We start from the raw sequence: 27,239 nt of genomic DNA, 5'->3' as shown, positions 1-27,239 counted from the left end.
TACCGTTCTGCATGTTTCATACGAATGTAATCATATAATATCTGGCCTTTTGTGACTGCTTCTTTCACCAAGCATAATATTTTCAAGATTTACTGATGATATAACATGCATCATACCTTACTCCTTTTAAGGGCTAAATAATAATCCCATTGGATGGATATACCACATTTTGTTTATTCACTTGTTGGGTGATGGACATTTGTGTTATTTCTATTTTTTTCCTTACAATGAATAATGTTGCCATAATCACTTGGGAACAATTTTTTATAGAGACATGCTTTCATCTTCCTTGGGTATAAACCTAGGAAAGAACTGCTGGGTCATAATGGTAACTCAACATTTAATCTCCTTAAGAACCGCCACACTATCTTTTTTACATTTTTTACATTTTACAGGAATTTTACATCCCTGTTAGTGTCTGAGGGATCCAATTTCTCAACATCCATTCCTATACTTGCTACATCAGCAAACTTTTTAAATTCTAGCCCTTCTAGCAGTGTGAAGGGGTATCTCATTATGGTTTGATTTCACTTCCCTTATACCAGTCCCCAGGTCATGCACTGGTATCTGTCCATGGCCTGTTAGGAACTGGGCCACACAGTGGGGCTAGTGCGTGAAGCTTCATCTGCTGTTTCCCACTGCTCACATTACTGCCTGAACCACCACCCCCAACTCCTACCCATGGAAACTGTCTTCCACGAAATTAGTCTCTGGTGCCAAAAAGACTGGGAACCACTGTTTTACAGCTAATGATGCTGAGCATTTTCACAATGCAAACATGTATTAAAGCATCATTTTGCATACTTTAAATGTCTTACAATTTTGTCAATTATACCTCAAGAAAGCTGAAAAAAAATATTTAATAACATTATATTTTCTCATCTCTGCATAATGTTCCTTTCTTTGTTAATATCGTTGTGTGTATTTAATTATATGTTAGCTAAAATATAAATGTAGTAAGGGCAAATGTTGTTGTATTTTTGTTTATAGCTGTATCCCCAGCACCAAGAACTATTCCTGGAACACAGAAAATGCTCCATGGCTTTTAAAAAATGAATAAACAAATGATTTCTAAATCAAATGTGCATTTGGGAAAAATTATAGTACTTTCTTTTGGCATTTCTCTACAAATGAGAAGTTGTATAAGCCATGTCTGTATGCATAAGAACATATACACATATGCAGTACTTATAAGGGAATAGTTCTGATGATTAATTTAAAAAACCTCACCTGACCGGGGCAGTGGAGGAGGGGGGGGCTTTAGTAAGATATCATACTTGGTGAGATTTTAGAGATATTTCTATTAAAGCCAGGAACCTGAAATTTAGAATCTGTCTCAGATAGTGGGCCCTTAATGCGGACTAGCCAACACAATACATTCCTCTCCTCTCTTCTCTTCTCTTCACTTTTCCACTCTGACGGATGACTGTGTCAAACCTCCAAAACATACAGCCATTCTCCCTCACTCTCAGCTAACGAGCTTGCTTATCTTACACTAACAGAAAACCTCAGATGAGAACTTCCTCAAGCCACCACCATCATGTCTCTGTCCATGTATTCTGTTCTTCTCTCCCAGCTCCTAGTAAAGCAACGGCTAATCCCTCCACCTGTGCTCAGATTGGGGTCAGCAAACCACACGCCTGTGCTGTCTGTGGCAGCTTCATGTTGCAAAAGCCAAGCTGAGTAGCAGTAACAGACGGCACTGCCCACAAAGCCTGCAATACCAGTCAGCCCTTCAAGGAAAAAACTGGCTCAGGCTTGCACTAGATGATCGCCTCTCCTCTCATCTAATACAGACACTGCTGGTTGAAGGGCCCAGTAAAAGCCCTGTGCAGAAGAAATGCGGTAAGACCCACACAAACACACAAGACATCAGAGATACAGGCTGACGACCAAGAAAGGATCTTAACAGAAACTGGTCACGTAGAAAGGATGAAGATGAAAGGGCATAAGACTTCTCAACAGCCACCTGAAGCTAGGTCATTACAGTACCACCCCTTAAATTTTGAAGAACAACTACTTCACTTTAGAATCCCACACTGAGATGGGCCGAATTATCAACCAGCTGTCAGGGTTGAACAAAGGTATTTTCAGCAATGCAAACATCTCAGAAATTTCACCTCCTCAAACACTCTTTTTTGAAAGCTACTGAGGGATGTATTTCACCCTCAAAAAAGGGTAAATCAGAGAAAGAGAAGGACAGGGATCCAGAGAACATGGGCTCTAACACAGGGAAAAGGTAAAGAGAACTCCCAGAGTCACAAAGGGAAATCACAAGCTGATACCCAGCAGAGTGAAGAGCCCCAGTGCTGATCTGGGCAAAAGGATGGGGAACTCTGAGATATTTCCAATTAAAAAAAAAAAAAATCAAGCGATCAATCTGATGTGTTGGCACATACTGAGACAGTTCGGGGGGGTGGGGGAGACAGAGACAAATCAAACACTAAGCAAAAGAAAAAAAAAGAAAAAAATATTTAATATTTATTTACTTGGCTGCAACAGGTCTTAGTTGTGGCACGCAAACTCAGCTGTGGCATGTGGGATTTAGTTCCCTGACCAGCAATGCAACCCAGGCCCCCTGCACTGGAGCAGAGAGTCTTAGCTACTGGACCACCAGAGAAGTCCCCCCAAAATTTTAAATTCATGCAATATAATCACAGAATACTGTATAGTTCAACAGTAAACAGACACACAAAGTCATAATAATGTAAACAATAAACAGTGACAGTTACATAACTATATGTTACATTAGGAGATATAACATTAATGTTAGGAGCTGACTATATTAGGAGATAAAGGGAGAGGAAGCTCAGTGGGCCTAAGAACCCTAAAACATAGACTCATATTCCAGAGGGGGAAGCCAACAGATATTTAAAACTGAAGAACAAGTAATACCTTAAAATATGGATGTAAATATCAGAAAGAAAAAAAAAACAACCAGCTAAATGTATCAAAAATAATTGCTCTAAAAGCAGGAACTGGGAGGGAAAATTATTCAGGGGGTGGGGTTTTCATTTTAAGTCTTACAGTACAACTTTCTTTTTAACTTCACAGGTATATTCTTTAAAGTGAAAGTTAATGTGTTGTTGTTTTCCAGAAACATAACTAGTGTTCTTTGTATCATTTAATATCAATTAATTCAACCACTCCACAAATTTTACCTGGGCATTGACTGTGCCAGGCACTTTTCTAGGTGCTAGAAGACATCAGTGAGCCAAGTCTTTGACCTCGTGAAGGACCTCAGGGAAGGTCCCTCCTTATATCCAGAGGGAAGCAGACAATAAGCAAATTAACATATGCTATAATGTCAGATAACTGTTGTGAAGAGAAATAAAGATGAGGGTAGAGTGTGATGGGGCTGCTATTTAGGCAAGGTTTTCAGAATAGGGTTCTCCAAGAATGAGCAAGAAGAAAATTGAGCTCTAAAGGAAAAATCTGTTTGGAGAAAAGGTCATATAAGCAAAATAACAGAAGGGTATCAATTAAGCTCAAGGTGAGGGCTTCATTTTTCAAGCGTCTCATACGCCAAAGCCATGTGTCATTCAAAAGCCTGTACCAAAGTTCCCTGCGGTGGCACACACAGACTGCCAGCCACCTTCACGCTGAGTCCTATGAACACTGCTTCCCACATCCCTAACTAGCCATTACTTACTAAAGTGACTGGCTAAATATATTCTCAAACTTTCTTCTTTCCATAGAAAAGGCAGATGTCACATATTTCAAATTTCAGTGTTTTTATTCCTATTACATGGTTAAAAGGTTTCATAAACCAAAAGTTCAAGATGTTAATCAAGAAAGACTCCAGATTAATTTCAAGCTACCAGAATATATCACATTCAATCTTTATTTTCTCACTAAAGAAAAACCGTAAAGCAACGGGAGTAAGACACATTTAAAAAAACAATTTAGAGGGTAATTTTATTCTCCAAGAAACCTCACTGAGGTTGAGCCAGAGTTTCAGGCTATCTGAATTATCTTGTTATTGAAAACTGAGTAACTAAAAAAATGCAGCATCCAGAGTGAAGCAATTTGCTTTATTCTAAACACAGCTGTTATACAATAAAAACTTCACATTCAGAAAAGAGGATTAATTCTAATACATCTTATTCTCAAAACACTTATATCATTAAAAGTAGATCCAAACTGTCTTTTTTTATACAGAAAAAAAAAAAAAAAGAGCAGAACTTTTAGATTCTAAACAGGTCTTAAAAGTTTAACTTACGAAAAGAGAACAAATTCAACTAATTAAATCTCAACTAACAGTTGGGTTTAGAGTTTAAAAGTTATTTAGAAATTTCTGGAAAAGCAGACTAGCCGCTATACTGTATGCTGAACTGTAGCAGTGGATGTTGATGCTCCCCCCATCAACACTCCCCAGGTGGAGCATCACATTGTAGTTAAGAGCTAAGACTTGGGTTTAGGTTCACTGCATGCTCGTTGGTGTGCTCACATTTTCAAACCCATTTCCTCAGCTCAAAATGGAGATGATGATACCTACATACGGTCAATGTTCTGGGCTTCCCCGGTGGCTCCATGGTAATGCAGGAGACAGGGACCCCATCCCTGGGTGGGGAAGACCCCCTGGAGGAGGGCATGGCAACCTACTCCAGTGTTCCCGCTGAGAAAATTTCATGAACAGAGGAGTGTGGCGGGCTAACGGTCCATGGGGGGAGGTCACAAAGTGTCAGACACGACCAAAGCGACTGGGCACACGCACAAGGTCCATGTTAACTGTTGGCACTCCTGTAAGTGCGAAGTGCCAACACATTTAAGAATCAACAGTATATTAAAAAGTTTCGTGATCTGCAAAGGTCCCTGGATGGGGATGATCCCCTGGAGAAGGAAATGGAACCCACTCCAGTATTCTTCCCTGGGAAATCTCATGGACAGAAGAGCCTGGTGGGCTATCGTCCATAGGCTCGCAAGAGTCAGACATGACTTAGCGACTAAACAACAACTACAATTTGCGACAAACTATACCAATGCTTGTCATATTTTGAAAAGAAAAATTTCCGTCAGAATTCTCTGATTTAGCGATAATGGTTATTAGGTTCTAGGGAAGAACAATAGGACCTTGGTCCACTCACACATACACAGCCACAGGAAGAAGAAATTTAGGGAATGATTTAAAAAATTTAGGGAAAAAAAAGCATTAGACTCCCCCCCCCCCTTTTTTTTTAGAATTAGACTCCCTTAAAAACAAGTGCCAAGAAAAATATTTTCAGCAAACATCTCATTTAACTATATAAACCAAAAGTATAAAGCTGTCTAACCACATGTAAACTGTGCATCATGTGACTTAAGGTAGAGTGTTTATTTTGGGGAACCAGATACCCAAAGTACATAAACATCAGTGTATTTTTAAAATAACTTGTCTTGATGCTTTTGTTCACTCAGTATTAATTCCCACTATCCTTAGAAGGAAAAACACAACAAATATCCTTAACCAAAAAAACTCTTCAGAGGAGTTTTTCCTTCTTTAAGTTGTAAACTAGTGCTAAATAGTGTTATCTGACAATCTGCCTCCTTACCCTTTAAGCTCCATCAGGGCACAGACCTATCCTTTTCTCTGTTGTATCACCAACATCTAGGCAACTAACTGGCACCAAGTAGAAAATCAATAAACATGTGTAGAATGAATGTACAAACTGGGTCTTAAATTGCAACAGAACAATTTCACTTATACATATATTCATCATTCACTACAAAAAACTGCTGTCTCAGCTGTAATGACATGCACTAAGCTGAAAGAGACATGTACTAGGTACATAAACACACACACAATTACTCACATATATGATAAAAGTGCATAAAGTAAAGGATCCACAAGGTCAGTTTTAAAGTAGTTATATTTTCTCTCAGAATATTATGGTCAGTTCTTGCTGATAATTAAAGTATATATCAAAAAAGCAGATTGCAATCTGGAATGATTTAGGCAAAATGAACAAATATTTCCAGAGTTCCATTCTCAGTGTTTTAAAGTCAAATTTCTTAATTGAATGAAAGGTGGAATAAAATGGGAGGGGGGGGGAAAGGTAGATCTTACCATTTCAAAATAATGTCCTTGCATTTGGTCTTTAAGCTAATAAGACAAGTACTTTTCCAAATCTTTGAAGCCAGACGATAAACTTTACGCCTACAAAGCTTGAGTAAGAGGCTTTTATTAAAATAATACCGTTTGGATAAGATCCTTCATAATTCTAAAGTCTCCAGGAAGATATGCAGCAGTAACAGTAACACACATTATTTATGATTTTACAGCACTGTATAACCATAATTATCTGGATGGAATAGGCTTTTAGGGCTAGCAAGCTATGATCTATGACTGTAATACTATGCTGCACAGATCCAAAAGTTTCCCCAAATTCTGATGGTCATCTTCAAAGAGACAGAGCTGGCTTGATAGTGAATACAGAAAAACACCACGATCAACTCACAAACACCGATACGAAAACAAAGCTCTCTACGGCAACTAGAGCGCTGAAATTTTAAAATCCTGGGCATGTAAAAGATAAAACTCAGTTAACTGCTGACTGTATTTCCTTCTTAACCATCTTAAAGGCCAGGTACTCCGTATTTCTTTTTAGAGCTTTCTTCAACAGAAATTTAGTGTTTCAATGGCTCCTCCTCCACAGCCAACATCAGTGCCCTTTCTTCCTCCTCCCTCAACCCTCCTGGGTAAAACAAATTAACATTTGTACTAAGGTACCTCCTATCAGCTCGCAGCTTCTTCCCAAACACGCCCACGTACAGTGAAACTGGACTGCGTCTACACAACACACAGCTACAGGAAAAGAGCTTTGATGGGGGCAGGTGGGGAGATAATTTAGCTCAGCACAGGTTTAAGGTTATTTTCCAGATACAGATAACAGCTCCTCACTCCTGGCTCGGGTTTCTCTCAAATCACCTCCAAAGCATGGTGTTTATGAGCCTACCTAATCCGATACTGCAATGGAATCCCGGATATTTGCAGGCAGATATCCCCGCTCTGCAAGTGTTTGATCAGACCCGTGGGGGAACCTCTTTTTTTATTCTTATTTTTTCAGCACGCCCGCTCCTAGCAGTACAGCACACCCGATCTCCGGCAGCGGGCAGCGGCCCCCGGACCCGCGTCCCGCCGCGCGGGGCCAGCGCAGAACCGGTCCCCTCCGGGTCCGAGTCGGCGGGCGACTCGGACTGCGGGCCGCTCCGCAACAGGTCACCCTGACCGCGAGAGTGCGGGTCCGCAAGGCGGCCAGCTGGGCGGCCGGCTCCGGGGTCGCAGCTGCGAGGGCCGGGGAGGGGGTGTGGCCCGGCTCGGCGGGTTCCGGCTCCCGGAGCCCCGGCTCCGCTCACCTGAAGGAGGCTGAGGCGCCACTCGGCGCCAAGACAGCGCGGGCGGAGGCCGGGGGCTTCCGCCACCCAGGGGAGAAGCGAGGCGAGGCGGGCTGACCCCGGCCTCAGGACAGAGACCCGGAGCGGGGACCCCAAGGCTGCCTCCTGACGCCGAGAGCGAGCCGCCGAGGGAGGCGCGGCCCTGGGTTCCGAGCCCCCTCCTCCCTCAGCCCGAGCACCGAAACCCCCTCTCCTCGCCGAGGGCGAGCAGTCCCGGGGCCCGCGGCCGGGCGAACGACACACACCGCAGCGCCCCGGGCGCCGCCATTCCCCGCGCTGCCGCCGCCGCCGCCGCTGCGGCTCCGCGCCGCTCGGGGGGCGCAGCGCACCCACCTTCCCTCCCCCCGCACCGCCCACCGAGGCTCCGCACCAGGCCCGCGGCGAGGACACCGACCTGTGCAGCCCCGGCAGACGCCTCAGAGGTTGGAAAGACGGCGCTGGCCTCCCGTTCCGCCGTTTTGCTGCCGCCGCCGCCGCCGCCTAGGCTAGCGCTCAGCGACCCGAGCAGTCGGCGTCTCTCATTCAGCGCCGGCCGCCGCCGCGGCCGCTCGGGGGAGGGGAGTGAGCTGGATCCACCCCGTCCGCGCCGGGGGTGGGGGAGGAGAGCGGGCCGGGCGGGGGCGCGCGCCGAGCAGGCGGGGCGGAGCCGCGCTCGTGCACCAACCGAGCGCGCTCGCGCGGGCCTCGAGCGCCGCGGCCGGCGGGGGTCTTCCCGGCGCGCCCCCGCCAGCGGCTCCTCTGCCGGGCCGAGCCCAACTGTCCCCGGGAGCCCGTGGCCGCGGCGCGCGCCCACAGCCGCAGTCCCTCCGCCCCGCTCCCGCCCGAAGGAGGGGCAGCTACCGGCCAAACGAGGGGGCGGGGAAGGATTGGAGGGACGCACAGGTGGGGCCTCCGCGGCAGCCCGGCCACCGGCTCTCCGCGCCCGGCCCTCCGCGGTGAAATTCGCTGCGGTGGCCGCCGCCTTCAGCGCCTGGCACCTTACCTTTAAGGCCAGAGAACGAAGTCTGGAAACCCTCGGCTCCCGGATCCAATATCCTGCCCGCGCCAGAGGTGTTTTTCGAAGTCACTGCGCACAAGTGAGGGGCTTCCACATGTGAAGAGCCACCCCACTGCCGTAGGATCATAAATTATAGAGATCAATACTCTCTCGCATTAAGATTCAGGAGGTGTTAGAAGTAGGCCTTTGTGTGATGCCCTTGGCTTAATGAGCAGATGACAGGGACTTTGGCATCCCTTGGGCCTCAGATTGATGAGGTCCAGGTGAGCAGTATTTTCACGTTGAATGCAAGAACAAGATTCTGGAATATTAAATATTTCCTGTGAATAAAAAAGGAATGGATTTCGCTAAACAGCGGAAAAGTGTTGTTTCGGAGGATGCACTATACGGGGTGGCCTATTTAGAATTAGCACCATTTGATGCAGTCTGACTATAAATGGAAGGTGAGCTACCTTTGTATATGTTATCATTAGACCATTTAGAAATGGATGGTTTATTGATGATCTGCCTCTCTCTCTCCAGGCGATGTATGGTAGAATGTGAAAGGAATACTGTGAACCAGCGTTGCCCATAAAACAGGAAAGCGACAAAATCCTTCCCATTTACTTTCTTTCCTCTCTAATAACCCCTAAACAGAACAGATCAATCGTGTATATTGTAGGATGCTAATTATTTCCTCCGTTGACTGCCCTTCACTCTAGTTAGGGAAGCTAGAATGCCCTTCAACCCTTGTCTCATGAATAGAATTACTTCTTTAAAGCGCTGCCCTTCCCCACACCCAAAGTTGTTAAAGAGCAAACAAAAAAAGGACAGGTAAAGTTCATGTTCTTTTCATTTTTATTTCATTTACTTTCAAAGAAAGTCCTTTAAAAAAATCATGATGAAATCACTAGGAGAAGCAGAGAAACCAAACTTTCAAATGAAAATAGACCAAGAAAAAGTAGACGGACTAATGGTGAAAAGGGGAGAATGTGTGATGTATACAGGAAGGTTTTCCACAGATGTTAATTGCTTCAAGTTCCAAAGAAACAACAGGCAAACAGAACTAGCACAAATCCTTCTAGTTGGGTAAATCTTTAATCTTCTTAAATTGTTAGTAAGAGAGTATGGGAAAGGTTATGTGCCCACAGTAATAATTCAACAATATAGATCTGTATATATAAATCCCATTATCACCGCTTTAAAAAAAAATAGGAAAACTGAGGAACAACAGGGAATTTTATTTTGTGTAATTGTCTTGTAATAACTTTAAATTTCGATTAGGGTTTCTCCTTGCTCAACATAGTGCGACTCATAAAAGAGAAAATTCTGATAGTAGCCTTTGCAATGGAACCAACAGCCAGAAGTTGAACTTCATACATCCAGTATCCACATGGGGGAGATAACTTCAAGTACCAGGTATGTGGGAAGCTTTCAGGAGTTACTTTATATTTTCTCACCTCTGCAGGACCTTCCCTTGGCCGGAGACGTATCATTGCCGGTGTCTGTTGCAGAAACTGTCCCACTTCTACCAGCAGTCAGGCCACACACTGTGTATCTTCTATCTCCATTGTACTCAGGTGAGGCAGACCGTCAGAATCTCTTCTGTTTGCTGGAGGGAATGATGAGTGATATGAACCCAGTGGGGATCCTCATTTCCTACCTGCTGGTGGTTTCAGTGTGGACATGACCCAGCTCCTGCAGAAAAGATCTGAGCTAGAATCTGCTGTAATTTCCCAAAGTTTTCCGTTTTCCATGGACAGTATTGACTCTGCATGAGTTAGCTGAAACAGGTTTCTCCAGCCTCGGAATCACCCAACCTCGGAACTGCCTGCACCACACTATCTGACTTGCGCAATGAAAAAGGGTTATTGTAAAAGCCTTTACTCTGTACTCTTCACCTGGTGGGGTTGATTGAGAAAAAGAAACGGGCTTTCAGGAAACAGGACTCAGAGCTCATTTCTCCCTTCACACCTACAAAGGTTTTGATTGCTTTCCACAGTTAGGAATAAAACTTGGAGGGTTTCATAAAAACAAATGAGCCTGTCTTCCTACATCTACCAATAATTTTTAAAAATTTACTGTAAGAGCAATGAAGTTTTCATCTGGACTCGAGAAAAAGTCCTGTGACTCATGAAGCTAGGCCACGGAGATACTAAATTCTAACATACTGAATTTCTGAGTTTGTCATAATTACTCAAAGTCTGTTTCTCATGTTGATAACCTGTAAAATAGTAATTTTATTAACCTTTAGAGTTGTGTTAAGTTCAAATTTCCAAATTTCATTAAGACTAAGAATTTGTGTATAAAAATACAGAAAAAAGGTCACTCTCAATGTCTGTTGTTTTTTTTTTTCCAAAGCTTGGAAATTATTTTAGGAAGTCAGTCTCCTTTCCTACTCATTGATATGCAAATGAAACAGTGACTTTTTACATCTAAAGAGTAATCTTTATCAGAGCATCTTTAATCATGGTTAAGTTCTCTGAGTTGCCTTTTTTTTTCCTGAGTTGCTTTATGTTTTCCATTTGCTTTTGCCAAAAGACAAGAAATATACAAAGTCTTAGTATAACAAAAAGTACTACTGTATAAAATAGAAATGCCATTATATAAAATAGAAATCAATAAGAATTCAATATGCTTAAAAGTAGTTTCAGAACAACCACCATTATGTAACAGTTTTATTACTGTCCATCAATCTTATTTCCAAGGGGGTAAGCCAAGGAACTCATTTAGATGTAGAACAAGCAGTTTTAAAGACGAGACCACCACTGTAAAAAAGAATCAACAAATAGCTCTTGTCATTACAGCTGTCAAAACAAAATCGAACTGGTGGCATAAGAAAGCTTATTATTTCAGTAACACTTAATTCTTTTACAACCAACAGAATTTCAGTAATAACATGTATCTCTGTCATTTTCCTAAGCTTTAATCTTTTTTTTCAAATATCTTTACTGGCTGGACATTTTGAAAAGATCTGTTATGTTTGTAGTGTTCTGACTGAAAGTATAGGCAAAGTAGCATATTCAAAATTCAAATGCACAGGGGTTTGAAGGAATAGACAGGTATTCTCCAGAAAACTTGACACCAGGTTACTGGAAGAGCCTGCCACAATTCCCAAATCAAGAGACACAGGCCACAGATAATAAGATACAAAGAACAGAGATAATCACCCGTCCATTCAAATAAGAGCAGCAAATTTCAAAAGGCATCAGTTCATTCGCTCAGTCATGTCCAACTATTTGCAACCCCATAGACTGCAGCACACCAGGCTTCCCTGTCCATCACCACTCCTGGAGCTTGCTCAAACTCATCCATCAAGACAGTGATGCCATCTAACCATCTCATCCTCTGTCATCCCCTTCTCCTCCTGCCCTCAATCTTTCCCAGTATCAGGGTCTTTTCCAATGAGTCAGTTCTTCACATCAGGTGGCCAGAGTATTGGAGCTTCATCTTCAGCATCAGTCCTTCCAATGAATATTCAGGATTGATTTCCTTTAGGATTGACTGGTTTGATCTCCTTGCTGTCCAGTAAGGACTTATTTTATGACTGAGCTATCTGTCACAAGGGCAACTCTGCAGGGTATGGATCAGCAGGGATGTATTTACTTCATGAAGATTAATGTTTCCCTGGAACAACTCTTGGGAAGACAAACTAGTATGTAAATAAATGTTTGTATGAACTAATACAAATTAACTTTAAGGACAATTTCAGTAATGCCTTATTTATATGACAGGATAAGGAAAGAGGGCAGCGAGGGATTAAACATAATTAGATTTTCTAGATAACTGAGGTTTTCATCTTCAAGTACTAGTAACAGTTTCATTTAACCCACTTGTATTGATGTTTCTTTCTGAAATACCACTTGCTTCTTGGCCTAAAACTAATAAAATATGGTGTAGCTTAACCTATTCCTAATGACTCAGAGGTGTCTTATATCTAACAAAAGCTATAATACCAGGCTGTCCCCAGAAGTTTAGAAGTACTTAGTACCCTTCACTCTATAATAAATCATCATGGCCTACTATGTTCTTACACTCCTTTGAGTCTAATTGAGCCGGACAGTCCTCATGATCAGTCCTCCTGCTGTTCCTTCTTGCTGCACTGCTGCTGCAGCATTGCCCGTGTGCACATGCACACCTCCATTTGAATCGTCTTATCATGCTAGCCAAATAACCAATATTTTTTAAAAGATAGGAGTAAAGAGACTCAGATAATGCTAAAACAACTCTGATATGTGGGGCAAAAGCCATCTTCCTACTTTCATATTTTCCTCTCTATTTTGGAAATTGAGTTTACCAGATAAGTAAATTATTACTGTACTCTACTTCCTTTATAAAAATGTCCTACATACTTAATGGAAGGTGAGAATCTTTGTCAACAGTGTTCATCACAGTAGTTTCCTCACATTCATATACCCTCCATTCAGGTTAAGGCTAGAGGACTCCCCCGGTGGTCCAGTAGTCGAGAATCTGCCTGCCAATGCGGGGCACGTGGTGTGGGATCCCTGGTCTGGGAAGATCCCACACGCTGCGAAGCAACTAAGCCCCATGTCCCACAGTGACCGAGCTTGCACCGAGTCCACGAGCCACAACTACTGAAGCCTGAGAGCGCCTGGAGCCGTGCTCCACAACAAGAGCCCGTGCTCCACCACGGTGAGAAGCCAGCACACCCACAACTAAAGAGTAGCAGCTCCCCCACCCTGTAGCTAGAACCAGCACAAAGAACCAGCACAGCCAAAAATTAAAAAAAAAAAAAAGTTAGAATTACAAAACAATAGGAATTCATAAATCCATACTAGCAATGAACTGATTAATCAGTGGAGAAGAAGGACGTACTCTTGCTTATACTTGAACAGGTAAATGTGGGGGGAGTACTGGAGTTGGACAGTCATTTGGCAACCACAGTGGCAGAGTTTGGGTAAGACAGGAATCATCAGTAAGCATTAACTGTAGGAGAGAAATTTTGATGAGGAACAGGATATTTGGGTCATCTTAGAATTCTTCCTAGAAACATCCTGTTAGTTGCAAGGAGTGAAACACGGTAATTATACACTGGAGAAACGGAACAAAACCTTTACCAGGTAATCAAAATTAACGTCACGAGTGAGGGACAGATGGATGTTCTTTGCCTCAAGATGCAGTTCCCAGAGGACGCAGCATCTAGTGAGGAAATGAGGAAATATAATGAGGAATCTAATGAGGAAATACCAGATAAATCCCAAATGAGGATTGTTATTGTTATGTTGTCTTTTTTTTTTTAAAGGGGGTAGGAGTTGTATTCTTCAAATTTGTCAATGCCATGAAAGGCAAAAGTTGTGAAAATATTTCAGCTAAAGAGCCATGACAGCTAAAGGCAATATGAGATACTAGGTTGGATCCTTAAATGGAAGGGGAAAATTTTATAAAGCAAATTATTATATTAATTGGAAAACAGATGTTAGATTGATAAATGTATCATTGTATCATTAAAATCACTGAAATTCATGACTATACTGTGATAATGTCCCTAAATACTGCAATATTTAGGAGTAATGGGCTAAGATCTATGTATGATTGGAGGAAAGAAATATATTTATATATATATATATATATAAATCCATGGAATTTTCTAAGCAAGAGTACTGGAGCGGGTTGCCATTTCCTTCTCCAGGGGAATCTTCCTGACCCAAGGATCAAACCCTGGTTTCCTGCATTGCGGGCAGATGCTTTACCATCTGAGCCACCAGGGAATCCCATATTTATATATATAAAGAGAGAGAGAGGGAGAGGGAAGAAAAAACAAAAGTAATAAAAAAGTGAAATGTTAACAATAAGTGACTGGATAAATGTTGCTTGGCTATTCCTTGTAACTTCTATATATCTGAAGTTATTTCCAAATAAAAAGCTTTTTTTTTAAATAAAAGGATTTTTAAAAAAGAAAATAAAAGCAGCAGTGACAGAAGTAAGCAATCCATAGACTGTATAGCATGCTAATTATTTTAAATGGCCACCTTACTGCCAAATCCCACATGCTTTCTAAAATGGACTACTTCCATGAAATTGTCTCATCTTTTGGGTTAAAATTACAGAAACAATTTTATAATTAAAGAGTCATCTTAGCCAACCTTTTTATTTCGTAAATGAGGAAACTGTGGCTCAGAGATTCAAGACTTATCCTAAACTCTTGAACCAGTTAACGCATCAGGGCACCGTTTTGATTCTACTTCAGTCTCTACAACTGCTGAGCTTTCTATGTGAGCTTACTGCTCAGTTTCTATCACTTTCTCTTTCCTCCTTCCTAACGCTGTTTCCTATGGTTCTTGTATTCCCTTCTTTTTATGATTATACAGGGAATTGTTATGGCCTTACTGTTTCAACTATCACTGTTCCACTGGTGAAAGTCTCCCAGACCTCTGTCCACATGTCTGATTGCCTCCATAGACATCTAGATGAGGACACTCATCATCAGTTCAATCTCTACAAAATTGAAATAACCACAGGAGAAAAAATAAAAATAAAACCTATGAAAATACACCTACCCTTCCTGACAATCAGAGAAAGAAATATTAAAGCAAGACATGTTTTGCCTAATAGATTGCCCCATTAATAAGACTTATAATGTTCAAGTTTAGCCAGAATGTAGGCAACAGACTGTCTCATAAACTGATGGCAGGAGTTTAAGTGAGCATATCCCTCTGGTGGACAATTTACCAAAATTAAGGAAATCTTAATGTACATACTTTTTGACCCAGCAATTTCACATGTAGGTATTACTTGTCTTAAAAAAAAAAATACTGTGACGACATTCAAAGAAATATATAGGACTGCTCTTTTAGTATTGTTTGTAATAGCAAGAATTGGAATACTTAATATCTAGCAATACAAGGGTAGGTAAATACAATTATACTGTTTCTTTGCATACATGAAAACATAGTTGTATATAGACCAATATGGGAGAGAGCCCAAACAAGTTGAAGGGAATCATGTACATGAGTCTCCCATTTCCTTTTAAGTTGGTGAGTACATAGAAATCAGCAAAGAAAAGCTGTCACAATGGTTACTCCAGGGGAATGGAGTTAGGGGTGGAGAAGGGGACTTCATTTTTCTACTTTATCTATTTCCATTGTTTGCTTTTGTCATTGTGGGTTTTTTGGTTGTTGTTGTTGTTTTGTTTTTATTTTTTACCAGAAGCATGATAGCTTTTATAAAAGCAACTACAGCAATCAAGGGTTTCCCTCCCTGGTAGCTCAGCTGATAAAGGATCGACCTGCAATGCAGGAGACCCAGGTTCAATTCCTGGGTCGGCATCCCTGGAGGAGGGATAGGTTACCCACTCCAGTATTCTTGGGCTTCCCTGGTGGCTCAGACTGTAAAGAATCAGCCTGCAATGTGGGAGACCTAGGTTTGATCCCTGGGTTGGGAAGATCCCCTGGAGCAGGGCATGGCAACCCACGCTAGTATTTTTGCCTGGAGAATCTTCGCAAAGAGTCGGACACTACTGAGTGCCTAAGCACTGCATGGCACAACAATCAAAGAGCTTTCTTTTTAACCTGAAAACTTTTCTTTATTCAGTTACTGTTCCTATCACTTCTTCTCTTTTCCAGGCTTTAGAATGAACGTTTACTCTTTTCCCTCCTTTAACATTTAGCCACTTATTCTTGATCCTTATCATTTATTTGCATACTGTTTTGCAACTATAAGCTCAAACAATGTATGTAGAAAGGTATTCCTAACTATTCTCTTAGATTTAACTATTCTTTACACCCTTTTTTTATTCTTTGCTCACTTTTCCTCCTTCACTGTTTTCATTATGTCACAAATCTTCTCCATCCTTACTTGCCAGGTGAAAAATTCTCAGTTCTTTATGCTTCAACAAGGAGGCATCCAGGGACTCCCATAACCTCAGTCCACTCTCCACCTATCACCACGCCACACACTTGTTGTTCAGTCACTAAGTTGTGTCTGACTCTTTGAGACCATGTGGACTGCAGCATGCCAGGCCTCCCTGTCCTTCACTATGTCCCAGAGTTTGCTTAGATTCCTGTCCACTGAGTTGGTGATGCTATCTAACCATCTCATTCTCTGCTGCCCCCTTCTCCTTTTACCTTCAATCTTTCCCAGCATCAGGGTCTTTTCCTATGAGTTGGTTCTTAGCATCAGGTGGCCAAAGTTTGGAACTTCAGCTTCAGCATCAAGCCTTCCCATGAATATTCAGGGTTGATTTCTTTTACATTAGACTGGTTTGACCTCCTTGCAGTCCAAGAGACTCTTAAGAATCTTCTCCAGCACCACAATTCAAAAGTATCAATTCTTTAGCACTCAGCCTTCTTTATGGTCCATCTCTCACATTTGTATATCACTACAGGAAAAACCATAGCTTTGACTAGATGGACTTTTGTCATCAAAGTGATGTCTCTGCTTTTTAACATGCTGTGTAGATTTGTCATTGCTTTCCTTCCAAGGAGCAAATATCTTTTAATTTCATGGCTGCAGTCACTATCTGCAGTGACTTTGGAGCTCAAGAAAATAAAATCTATCACTTCTTTCACTTTCCCCCCTTCTATTTTCTTTGAAATGATGGGACTGGATGCCACGATCTTAGTTTTTTGAAAGTTGAGTTTTAAGCCTGCTTTTTCACTCTTCTTTCACCCTCATCAAGAGGCTCATTAGTTTCTCTTCCCTTTCTGCCATAAGAGTGGTGTCATCTGCATATCTAAGGTTGTTTATGTTCCTCCTGGCAATTTTGATTCCAGTTTGTAGATTCATCCAGCCTGGCATTTTGCATGATATACTCTGCAAAGAAGTTAAATAAGCAGGGTGACAATATATAGCCGTAATGTACTCCTTTCCCAATTTGGAACCAGTCAGTTGTTCTATGTCTGGTTCTAACTTTGCTTCTTGACCCACAGACAGGTTTCTCAGGAAGCAGGTAAGGTGTTCTGGTATTCCCATCTCCTAAGAATTTTCCACAGTTGTAATCCACACACTCAAAGGCTTTCACGTAGTCAATGAAGCAGAAGTAGATGTTTTTTTCTGGAATTCCTTTGCTTTCTCTATGATCCAATGGATGTTGGCAGTTTGATCTCTGGTTCCTCTGCCTTTTCTAAATCCAGCTTGAACATCTGGATGTTCTTGGTTCATGTGCTGTTAAAGCTTACCTTGAAGGATTTTAAGCATAAGCTTACTAACATGGGAAATGAGCACAATTGTACAGTAGTTTGAGCATTCTTTGGCATCGCCCTTCTTTGGGGTTGGAATGAAAACTGACCTTTTCCAATTCTGTGGCTACTGCTGAGTTTTCCAAATTTGCTGACATATTGAGTGCATCACTTTAACAGCATCATCTGTTAGGATTTTTAAATACCTTCTTTTGTATTCTTATCAATAAATAGCACAATGTCATGTACATAAATGAAACTGGAAAATACTTATTGAATATATTTTATACTAACTATGAACACTTTGACATGAGATACCCAATATATGTTGTGTTTTTTTTTTCTAATATATGTTTAATTTTAAAATAGTATTTCCTAGAATTCAGCTTGGTTATAGAAGCTTATTCATGAGTTCCAGAGTAAAACTGTTTTCAAAAATCAAAATACTTTTAGATAATGAGGAAACTTGAGTGGGAAAAAAATAGCATCAGATTTATATCACTTCATAAAGGTGATATGGTAGAAAATGGTAGAAAATTTTAAAATATATTACAGAAGTTCATTTTCTACCATATCACCTTTATGAAGTGATATTATAAAAGATACTTTAAAGAACATCCTTCTATATCTCTCTCTCTATTTATATATCGAGAGATATGCGTATAAAATTCAACAGTGAAACTGGAGTCATTTAGTGTTTTTGCTTACTCTGGTTCTTCAAAGTTTTTGCTAGCTCACAGTCAGGAACTGACTGTGGCTCAGATCATGAACTCCTGATTGCCAAATTCAGACTTAAATTGAAGAAAGTAGGGAAAACCACCAGACTGTTCAGGTATGACCTAAATCAAATTCCTTCCACTATACAGTGGAAGTGACAAATAAATTTAAGGGATTAGATCTGATAGTGTACCTGAAGAACTATGGATGAAGGTTCATGACGTTGTATAGGAGGCAGGGATTAAGACCATCCCCAAGAAAAAGAAATGCAAAAAGGCAAAATGGTTGTCTGAGGAAGCCTTACAAATAGCTGAGAAAAGAAGAGAAGCTAAAGGCAAAGGAGAAAAGGAAAGCTATACCCATTTGAATACAGGGTTTCAAAGAATAGCAAGGAGAGATAAGAAAGCCTTCCTCAGTGATCAGTGTAAAGAGATAGAGGAAAACAATAGAATGGGAAAGACTAGAGATCTAGAAAATTAGATTCAAGAAAATTAGAGCTACCAGGGGAAGATTTCATGCAAAGATGGGCTCAATAAAGGACAGAAATGGTATGGACCTAACAGAAGCAGAAGATATTAAGAAGCAGCGGCAAGAATACACAGAATTGTACAAAAAAATCTTCATGACCAAGATGACCACAATGGTGTGATCACTCACCTAGACCAAACATCCTGGAAGGTGAAGTCAAGTGGGCCTTAGGAAACATCACTATGAACAAAGCTAGTGGAGGTGATGGAATTCCAGTTGAGCTATTTCAAATCCTAAAAGATGATGCTGTGAAAGTGCTACACTCAGTATGCCAGCAAATTTGGAAAACTCAGCAGTGGCCACAGGACTGGAAGAGGTCCGTTTTCATTCCAATCCTGAAGAAAGGCAATGCCAAAGAATGTTTAAACTACCGCACAATTGCAGTCATCTCACACACTAGCAAAGTAATGCTCAAAATTCTCCAAGCCAGGCTTCAACAGTCCATTAACCATGAACTTCCAGATGTTCAAGCTGGATTTAGAAAAGGCAGAGGAACCAGAGATCAAATTGCCAACATCCGTTGGATCATCAAAAAAAGCAAGAGAGAGTTCCAGAAAAACATCTGCTTCTGCTTTATTGACTACGCCAAAGCCTTTTTGCCTGTGTGGATCACAACAAACTGGAAAATTCTTCAAGAGGTGGGAATACCAAACCACCCGCCTCCTGAGAAATCTGTATGCAGGTCAAGAAGCAACAGTTAGAACTGGACATGGAACAACAGACTGGTTCCAAATAGGAAAAGGAGTACATCAAGGCTGCATATTGTCACCCTGCTTATTTAACTTATATGCAGAGTACATTATGCAAAATGCTGGACTGGAATCTAGATTGCCAGGAGAAATATCAATAACCTCAGATATGGAGATGACACCACCCATATGGCAGAAAGAGAAGAGAACTAAAGAGCCTCTTGATGAAAGTGAAAGAGGAGAGTGAAAAGTTGTATTAAAACTCAACATTCAGAAAACTATGATCATGGCATCCAGTCCAGTCACTTCATGGCAGTAGATGGGGAAACAATGGAAGCAGTGACAGACTTTATTTTTTTTGGCTCCATAATCACTGCAGATGGGGACTGCAGCCATGAAATTAAAAGATGCTTGCTCCTTGGAAAAAAGCTATGATCAAGCTAGACAGCATATTAAAAAGCAGAAACATTGCTTTGCCAACAAAGGTCTGTCTAGTCAAAGCTATGGTTTTTCCAGTAGTCATGTATGGATGTGAGAATTGGACTATCAAGAAAGCTGAGCGCTGAAGAATTGATGCTTTGAACTGTGGTGCTGGAGAAGACTCTTGAGAGTCCCTTGGACAACAAGTAGATCCTACCAGTCTACCCTAAAGGAAATCAGTCCTGAATATTCATTGGAAGGACTGGTGCTGAAGCTGAAACTGCAATACTTTGGGTACCTGATGCGAAGAACTGACTCACTAGAAAAGACCCTGTTGCTGGGAAAGATTGTAGCAGGAGGAGAAGGGGACAACAGAGGATGAGATGGTTGGATGGCATCACTGACTCAATGGACATAAGTTTGAGTAAACTCTGAGAGTTGGTGATGGACAGGGTGGCCTGGCATGCTGCAGTCCATGGGGTCACAAAGATTTGGACATGACTGCATGACTGAACTGAACTGAACTGAGTGTAGTAATAAAGTTGGTTATCACATTACAGATGAGAGAAGCTTACTGCATAACCAATGAGTCCTTTCCCTGGAGAGATGCAATTCTATCTGTGGTTTCACATTCCAAAAAGAAATATTCTAATTCCTTCTGAAAATTAGTAACATAAGCATTTAATTGTACCTCTGTTAGACTAAGCAATACATTTTATATAACTCTTACTGTATTTAATAGAGACTTTACTTAGCCAGAGAGACTTTCTTCACTATGACTTAGCATATACAGATTTGAAACTCATTATTGAATACTGGCAATTATATTTGTCTTTAAAAGTCACTGTATCTATAACATAGTGGTTATTATTTAAGAGTATTTAACTTGCTGCAGTCCATGGGATCGCAAAGAGTGACACAACTGAGTGACTGAACTGAACTGAACTGAACTTGAGAAATATAAATGGTGGTAAAACTAGTTATAGATTGACTTTCAAACTGTGACTACAGTTGGAAATCATGATTTCATTAAGAACAGTCTGTTAGTCACTTTTCAAAAAATTGTTTTCAATTTACCAATATGTACTATAATATAAACAATACCAGCACACATGCTGAAACTAAAATAAAATCACTTTAAAACTAATGGGCTTTGGGGTCAAATTATACCTAAACATAAATATTGATAGTTATCAAGATGTACTTATATTTCAGTACTTTTCTTCCTTATCAACATTATTAATTTTTAAATATAACCACAAGAAAGACAAGGCTTCTGATAAATTAAAAACAAATTTATTGACTACCTTATAAACTTGGTGAACTGAATATTCATATTTATGTCTGCTACCTTCCAAAATTCACCTAAAATTACAATAAAGTAGAAAAAGAATGGAAGAAGAAAGGATAATGAATAAAAATTTTTGGAAGATGAAAAAATAAAGGATAAACAGATTTAAGTAAGTGGAGTAAAATGCAATTAGCTGCCTTTGTAAAAGGCAAAAAGAAGTCAGCTGATTTGCATAGCAGAACTCTGAAAAGTTTAGGAATTGGAGAGATGGGGTACTGAGAAGACTGTACCCATGTCATTCCTCATGTCATTATTCTAAAGATTAAATAATATTACAAATGTAAAAAAAAAAAAAAACCTTGAGAAGTGTTTCTGTCAGGTTTTATAAGTAATATTCTTTGTTATGTGTCATAATGTTCATTTCTAAGCACTTTTCTAAATCACCAATGTTATTCAAATGTTTGGTGCTAGCTTGAAGTTGTAAGACTGGTACAATCACAGTGTCTGCATTTTCTTTTCCTTGTTTCCAAATTACTGCCCAGAAATATCAGGTTTACCTTGTTCTAGATGCCTTCCAAATCTCTGCTTCATCAACCCCTGGGCTAGCCTTGCCTGCCCGTGTCCACGGCAGGCTCCTGAACACTGATCATGGCCCAATTTGCCTAGAAAGGGAATTCACACAAACTTAACTTGGGCAGCATTTAATCAGCATAACTATTCTTTCTAGAGGGATTCATGTGATAAACCCATTTTAGGCTCTACACTCAAAGTATAAAAGCTTTCTGTCCTGCCACATCATAGGAAGGTGACTGAAACATCAGTCATCTTTCAACCTCCATAACCCTTCTAGAAGGCCAAAACTCCACACCCTATCCTTCTTACAAATATCAGCTTTTTCCTAACTTTCATTTCCTTTCATATTTATTTCAGTTTGATGTTACCTGTACACATCTCTTTCCATTAGGCGAGGCACTGTGTGATTTTCTCAGGCTTCATATAACCCACTAGGGACAGCCAAAGTGGTGCTTAGCTACAAATGAGCTAGGTTTCACATGAACTATAAATCCTATTCAATTAACCAGATAGAATTTGTTATATAATCAGCAAACAGAAGTCAAACCTAAAATTAGTATTCGAGATCTAGGACAAGAGATAAGAGACAAAAAGTCAGGAAGAAGATGAAATTTCTAGGTAAAAAAGTATTAATAAATCAACTACTGTGTGTGCATGTTAGCCACTCAGTCATGTCTGACTATTTGAGACCCCAAGGACTGTAGCCCGCCAGGCTTCTCTGTCCATGGAATTCTCCAGACAAGAATACTGGAGTGGGTTTGCCATTCCCTTCTCCAGGGGATCTTTCCCACCCAGGGATCAAACCCAGATCTCCTACACTGCAGGCAGATTCTTTACCATGTGAGGCACCAGGGAAGCCCTAGTGGTGTTTATTTTCTACAGGAAGCCTTCCAACATGACCCATCCTCTAGCCAGATTTATAAGAAATGAAGATTCCCCACTGAATGTCATCAGGAAGAAACTAAAGAGTGTAGCCAATGGAAAATGAGCTATCAACTTGAAAACTGTTAACATGCTGAAAATTCCTGTTCAGATGTAATAATGGGAAAAAATATAAAAAAGAGGCATCTGAAAGGTAATTGTCTAGATACAAAACTGCTTTATCTAGTTAAAACAGAAATATTCTTAGAGTAGGAAGTATCAGTCTACCTGACTCACAATCTCTTATCTAATATTTATTCCCAAAATGAATCCACCTTTCAAGCATGGTGAGACTGAGGGGAGGCGTGGCTGGAGAGAGAAGAATTAGGGCCGTATGGATGATCTTGCTAGGTATTTTAATAAATTCTCATCCTGATTCTCTTGCCCATTTAGTGAGGTTTCCTCAGCCTCTGTATCCTGATTAAATTTCTCATCCTGCAGAGGATTCCTAGGGAGGACTGCTTCCCAGTCCTACTATAACCCAGGAGGCCCCTCCTAAAAGAACAGGATCTCTCTCATGTTCATTATTGTACTTGGCATCTAGGCTCCTGTGTGCACCAGATTAACACTTGAAAAAAAAAAAAAGTACATAGTAGAACTTCTAGAAACTATCGTATTAACAACTGGTGATGCCTTTAATGCACTTTCTACCTTGAATTTTGTTGATATGTAACTTCTTTTAGTAGACCTTAAGCTCCTTGAGGATAAGAGTTCCTTCGGATTTGTAGTCCTTTGTTACCACTATCCCAGCATCTTTCACAGAGAAGGTTATCATTAAATACGTAACAGATAAAGATGAACAATAATGATAATGGACAAGTCACTTTTCCAGAATCCTGGAATAAAATTTTTTCTACTGGTGAGCCATCAGCTTCTTCAAAATCTAAGTCATGGCTCACTTTCTCTTTTATTTCCTTAATTATCATTATTAATACTTACTGGAAAATTTTTCAGTGATATAACAGTGTATACCTTGACAACAAATGTTTTATGGTTGTACCAGTTTTTGAGACCTATTACTAGCAGACGCTTTTTCATCCCAGCTCGTTGCTAAGTTCCTTGAAAGTGGGGACCATGCCTTCAATCTCATCACACCATTCATAGCTACTCTGCACACAGTATTGACTAACACTGACCATATGCTTTTCATGGACTAGGTGTTTTCTAAGCATTTCATGTGTATTTAATCATTTAACCCTCATGGCAGCCCTATGGGGTAGGTACTGAACATAAGTAGCTAATTCAAGGTCACATGGCTGGGAAGTGGCAGCACCAGGGTTTGATTCAAGGCAGTCTTGCTCCAGGTGCATGGTCCTAACCAATCTACTTTACTGCCTCCTAGACAGAAAACATTATAGTGGCTTCCTAAATGACTGATTTAATCTAAAGTATTTCTTAAAGGCATGATTTTTGATCAACAATAGTTTGTGATATAGAAGAGATTTTTCTCCTCCCTTTGTTGTACTATTCATGTTACTAAAACATCTCCCTTACTACTATAATTCAACTTTGTTGTTCTTGAAATTTTTATAGTACAATCAAGTTATCCACAGCACCACAACTTCTTTATAGTTTGGTCACTTCTACTACTAGTGAAAGTCCCTAGCTGCTGCTGCCTCACATAGGGCAGCAACATCAAACCCATCTGCTCCTTACCAGCTAGGGGACCTCAGACAAGTCATTGAAATTCTCTCAGCTTCAGCTCTTTATCAGAAAATACAGGGATAATAAAACCTCCATGTAAGGTTCAGAGATGATAGGTTAGGGGACTAGCATAGCATCTGGTGCTTAGTAAAGCTCTATTAGTGATTGTCATTATTCTCTTAGCAATTCACCTAACTCTTGCTGCATAAGTAAACCAACATAGAGGTAACCGTAAAGATTTGCACTCTCACTATTGCCTTTTGGTGCTATTACTTTTTCATTGTGCTGCAGTTAAAATTGATCAGATTCTATGTCTTACTGATGCTTATGCCCCATTAAGCAGTGAAAAGAGTGAGTTTCTTGGTTTTTTTGGCGGCCCAGGTCTTAGTTGGGCACACAGGATCATCTGTCTTCCTTGCAGCATGCAAGATCTTTTATCTGAATCAAGTAAACTCTTAGTTGCAGCACATGGGATCTCGTTCCCTGACCAGGGATTGAACCCTATATTGGGAGCATGAGTCTTAGCTGCTGGACCACCAAGGAAGTCCAAGGATAGTGCTCTTTGATCATTGCTCTAGCTTCTTGCCACATAAAATTTGTGGTGAGTTGGCTGGTCATTTCACCTCTCTTGGTTAATTCCACAGCAGTCAGATAGAGAGAATAATGGCATCATTGATCTTGGGACATTTCTTGCAAGTAAAGAATACATAAAATTTTTCCTATCACTGTCCTAAGGCAGGGGCTTCCCTGGTGGCTCAGCAGTAAGGAATCTGCCTGTAATGCAGGAGACACAGGAGATGTGGGTTCAGTCTCTCAGTTGAGAAGATCCCTTGGTGGAGGGCATGGCAACCCACTCCAGTATTCTTGCCTGGAGAATCCCATGGACAGAGCAGCCTGATGGGCTACAGTCTACAGGGTTTCAAAGAGTTGGACATGACTGAAGCAACTTAGCATGCATGCACACACATACTCCTTGGGCAAAGTTGTTTACCGTTGGGCCTCATAGGTGCTAAACCTTCCTGGAAGTTCATGGCAGATTGTACTTCAAGTTGATCTTCATCAGTGAGGAATGATTATGATCCAAATTGTTGCAGTATCAAAAGGATAAAGTAAGCAAGTGATTAATACTTACTATGTCTAGTCTAAAATTGGGGAGTGTACAGTTGGTGGGAATGCAAACTAGTACAACTACTATGGAGAACAGTGTGGCAATTCCTTAAAAAACTGTAAATAGAACTGCCATACGACCCAGCAATCCCACTGCTGGGCATACATACCGAGGAAACCAGCCTTGAAAGAGACACATGTACCCCAATGTTCATCACAGTACTATTTACAATAGCTAGGACATGGAAGCAACCTAGATGTCCATCAGCAGACGAATGGATAAGAAAGCTGTGGTACATATACACAATGGAATATTACTCAGCTATTAAAGAGGATGCATTTGAATCAGTTCTAATGAAGTGGATGAAACTGGAGCCTATTACACAGAGTTAAGTAAGTCAGAAAGAAAAATACCAATACAGTATATTAACACATATATATGGAATTTAGAAAGATGATAACATATATGTGAGACAGCAAAAGAACCACAGATATAAAGAACAGGCTTTGGGACTCTATGGGAGAAGGCGAGGGTGGGATGATCTGAGAGAATAGCATTGAAATATGTATATTATCATATATGAAATAGATCGCTAATCCAGGTTCGCTGCATGAGACAGGGTACTCAGGGCTGTTGCACTGGGATGACCCTGAGGGATGGGATGGGGAGGGAGGTGGGAGGAGGGTTCAGGATGAGGGACACATGTACACCCATGGCTGATTCATGTGAATGTATGGCAAAACCCACCACAATACTGTAAAGTAATTAGCTTCTAATTAAATAAAAAATAAATAAAATAAAATTGGGCAGTGTAGCATAATTGAATCTTGAGTTTGGAAGACTTAGGGACCTAATTTTTCTCCCCTCTTCTACCTCCTCCAGCCTAGTATTTGGATACCTCTATGAAAATTGGCAGGTGGTCATCCAATCTCTGCTGGGAATTCAGAGACCTGGGGATTGGGCTCTAGAACTAGCTGTGTCACTAGTCCAGACAACTCAACCACTGCAAGCTCCAGTTTCTTCCCTTGTGAGACATTGGCTCTCTGTCTGACCTGCCCAGTTGTAAACTCCCTTCTTCACCCCTCTCCCAGCAAACAGGCAACCCCAGCTTACAATGGATCCTGCTCCAGAAGATTGCTGAAGCCTGGTATTCAGGACTCAGAAAAGATTTCCTGTTGAAAGAGTATAAATGATGGTTGAGATCTCAGGTTTGTCCACACCACTCTATTTCATTTATAATGCTGTTAAATTATGATATTTGTCTAAGAGTGAAAGAGAGGAAAAATAAATTTCTTCCCCCCTTTTCTGGATGCAAGTCAACACTAGACAAAGCTTTGAAATGTGTGCAATTTATTGGGATGGCCAAGAAGTTCATTCGAGTTTTCCCTTAACATCTTACACCAAAATTCAAATGAACTTTTTGGCCAACCCAATGTTTAGGCACCCTCTCACTTCCTTTCCTTTTTCTCTCTTCTATCTTCTAGTGTCCCTTACTCTGGGTCCATAGACTCCACCTGTCATCCCATTCAGGATCTCATCAAACTCTCTGCAAAGCCCTGAGCTTTTTTTATCCTCTCCATTCTGACCCATCTCACTCCATCCCCTGTCTCCAACTCCTCTAGTCCCCGAGCCCTGACCTGGGTCATCTCAACAAACTTCCACTCCCTCAGTGAAGCAGTCCTCAGACAGATTAGTGAGAAGGAAATCCGATTTAAATGATGTATGAACACCTAAGCACAATAAGAGTTGACGCTTAAGTAGTGCTGTGCCTGGCACTATTCTAAGCATGCATCAACGATTTAGATCCTCAGCAATCCCAGGAGGGAGGTGCTATACTATCTACATTCCACAAATAAGGAAA

The 27,239-nt window shown here is 40.8% G+C and overlaps 1 protein-coding gene and 1 long non-coding RNA gene across 5 annotated transcripts in view; one reads left to right on the top strand and one right to left on the bottom strand.

The window, feature by feature from the left end:
* RALGPS2 (Ral GEF with PH domain and SH3 binding motif 2) overlaps positions 1–7,918 on the bottom strand; it is a 154,421-nt gene extending 146,503 nt beyond the window's left edge. For all 4 annotated transcript variants that reach the window (XM_065936117.1, XM_065936119.1, XM_065936118.1 and 1 more), the window contains exon 1: positions 7,769–7,918. The gene's annotated coding sequence lies outside the window, so the exon portion shown is untranslated. The remainder of the gene's footprint in view (positions 1–7,768) is intronic.
* Positions 7,919–8,157: 239 nt separating this feature from the next.
* Positions 8,158–27,239, top strand: part of LOC136169162 (uncharacterized) — an 88,039-nt gene continuing 68,957 nt past the window's right edge. Inside the window, exons 1-2 of the long non-coding RNA XR_010663391.1 lie at positions 8,158–8,814; positions 9,819–9,930. This is a non-coding gene — a long non-coding RNA (uncharacterized lncRNA). The remainder of the gene's footprint in view (positions 8,815–9,818; positions 9,931–27,239) is intronic.

Source organism: Muntiacus reevesi, chromosome 5, assembly GCF_963930625.1.
Source record: "Muntiacus reevesi chromosome 5, mMunRee1.1, whole genome shotgun sequence".
In the NCBI taxonomy this organism is placed as follows: domain Eukaryota; kingdom Metazoa; phylum Chordata; class Mammalia; order Artiodactyla; family Cervidae; genus Muntiacus; species Muntiacus reevesi.
The sequence above is the reverse complement of the archived record's forward strand: the minus strand, read 5'-3'. Positions and strand labels throughout refer to the sequence as shown.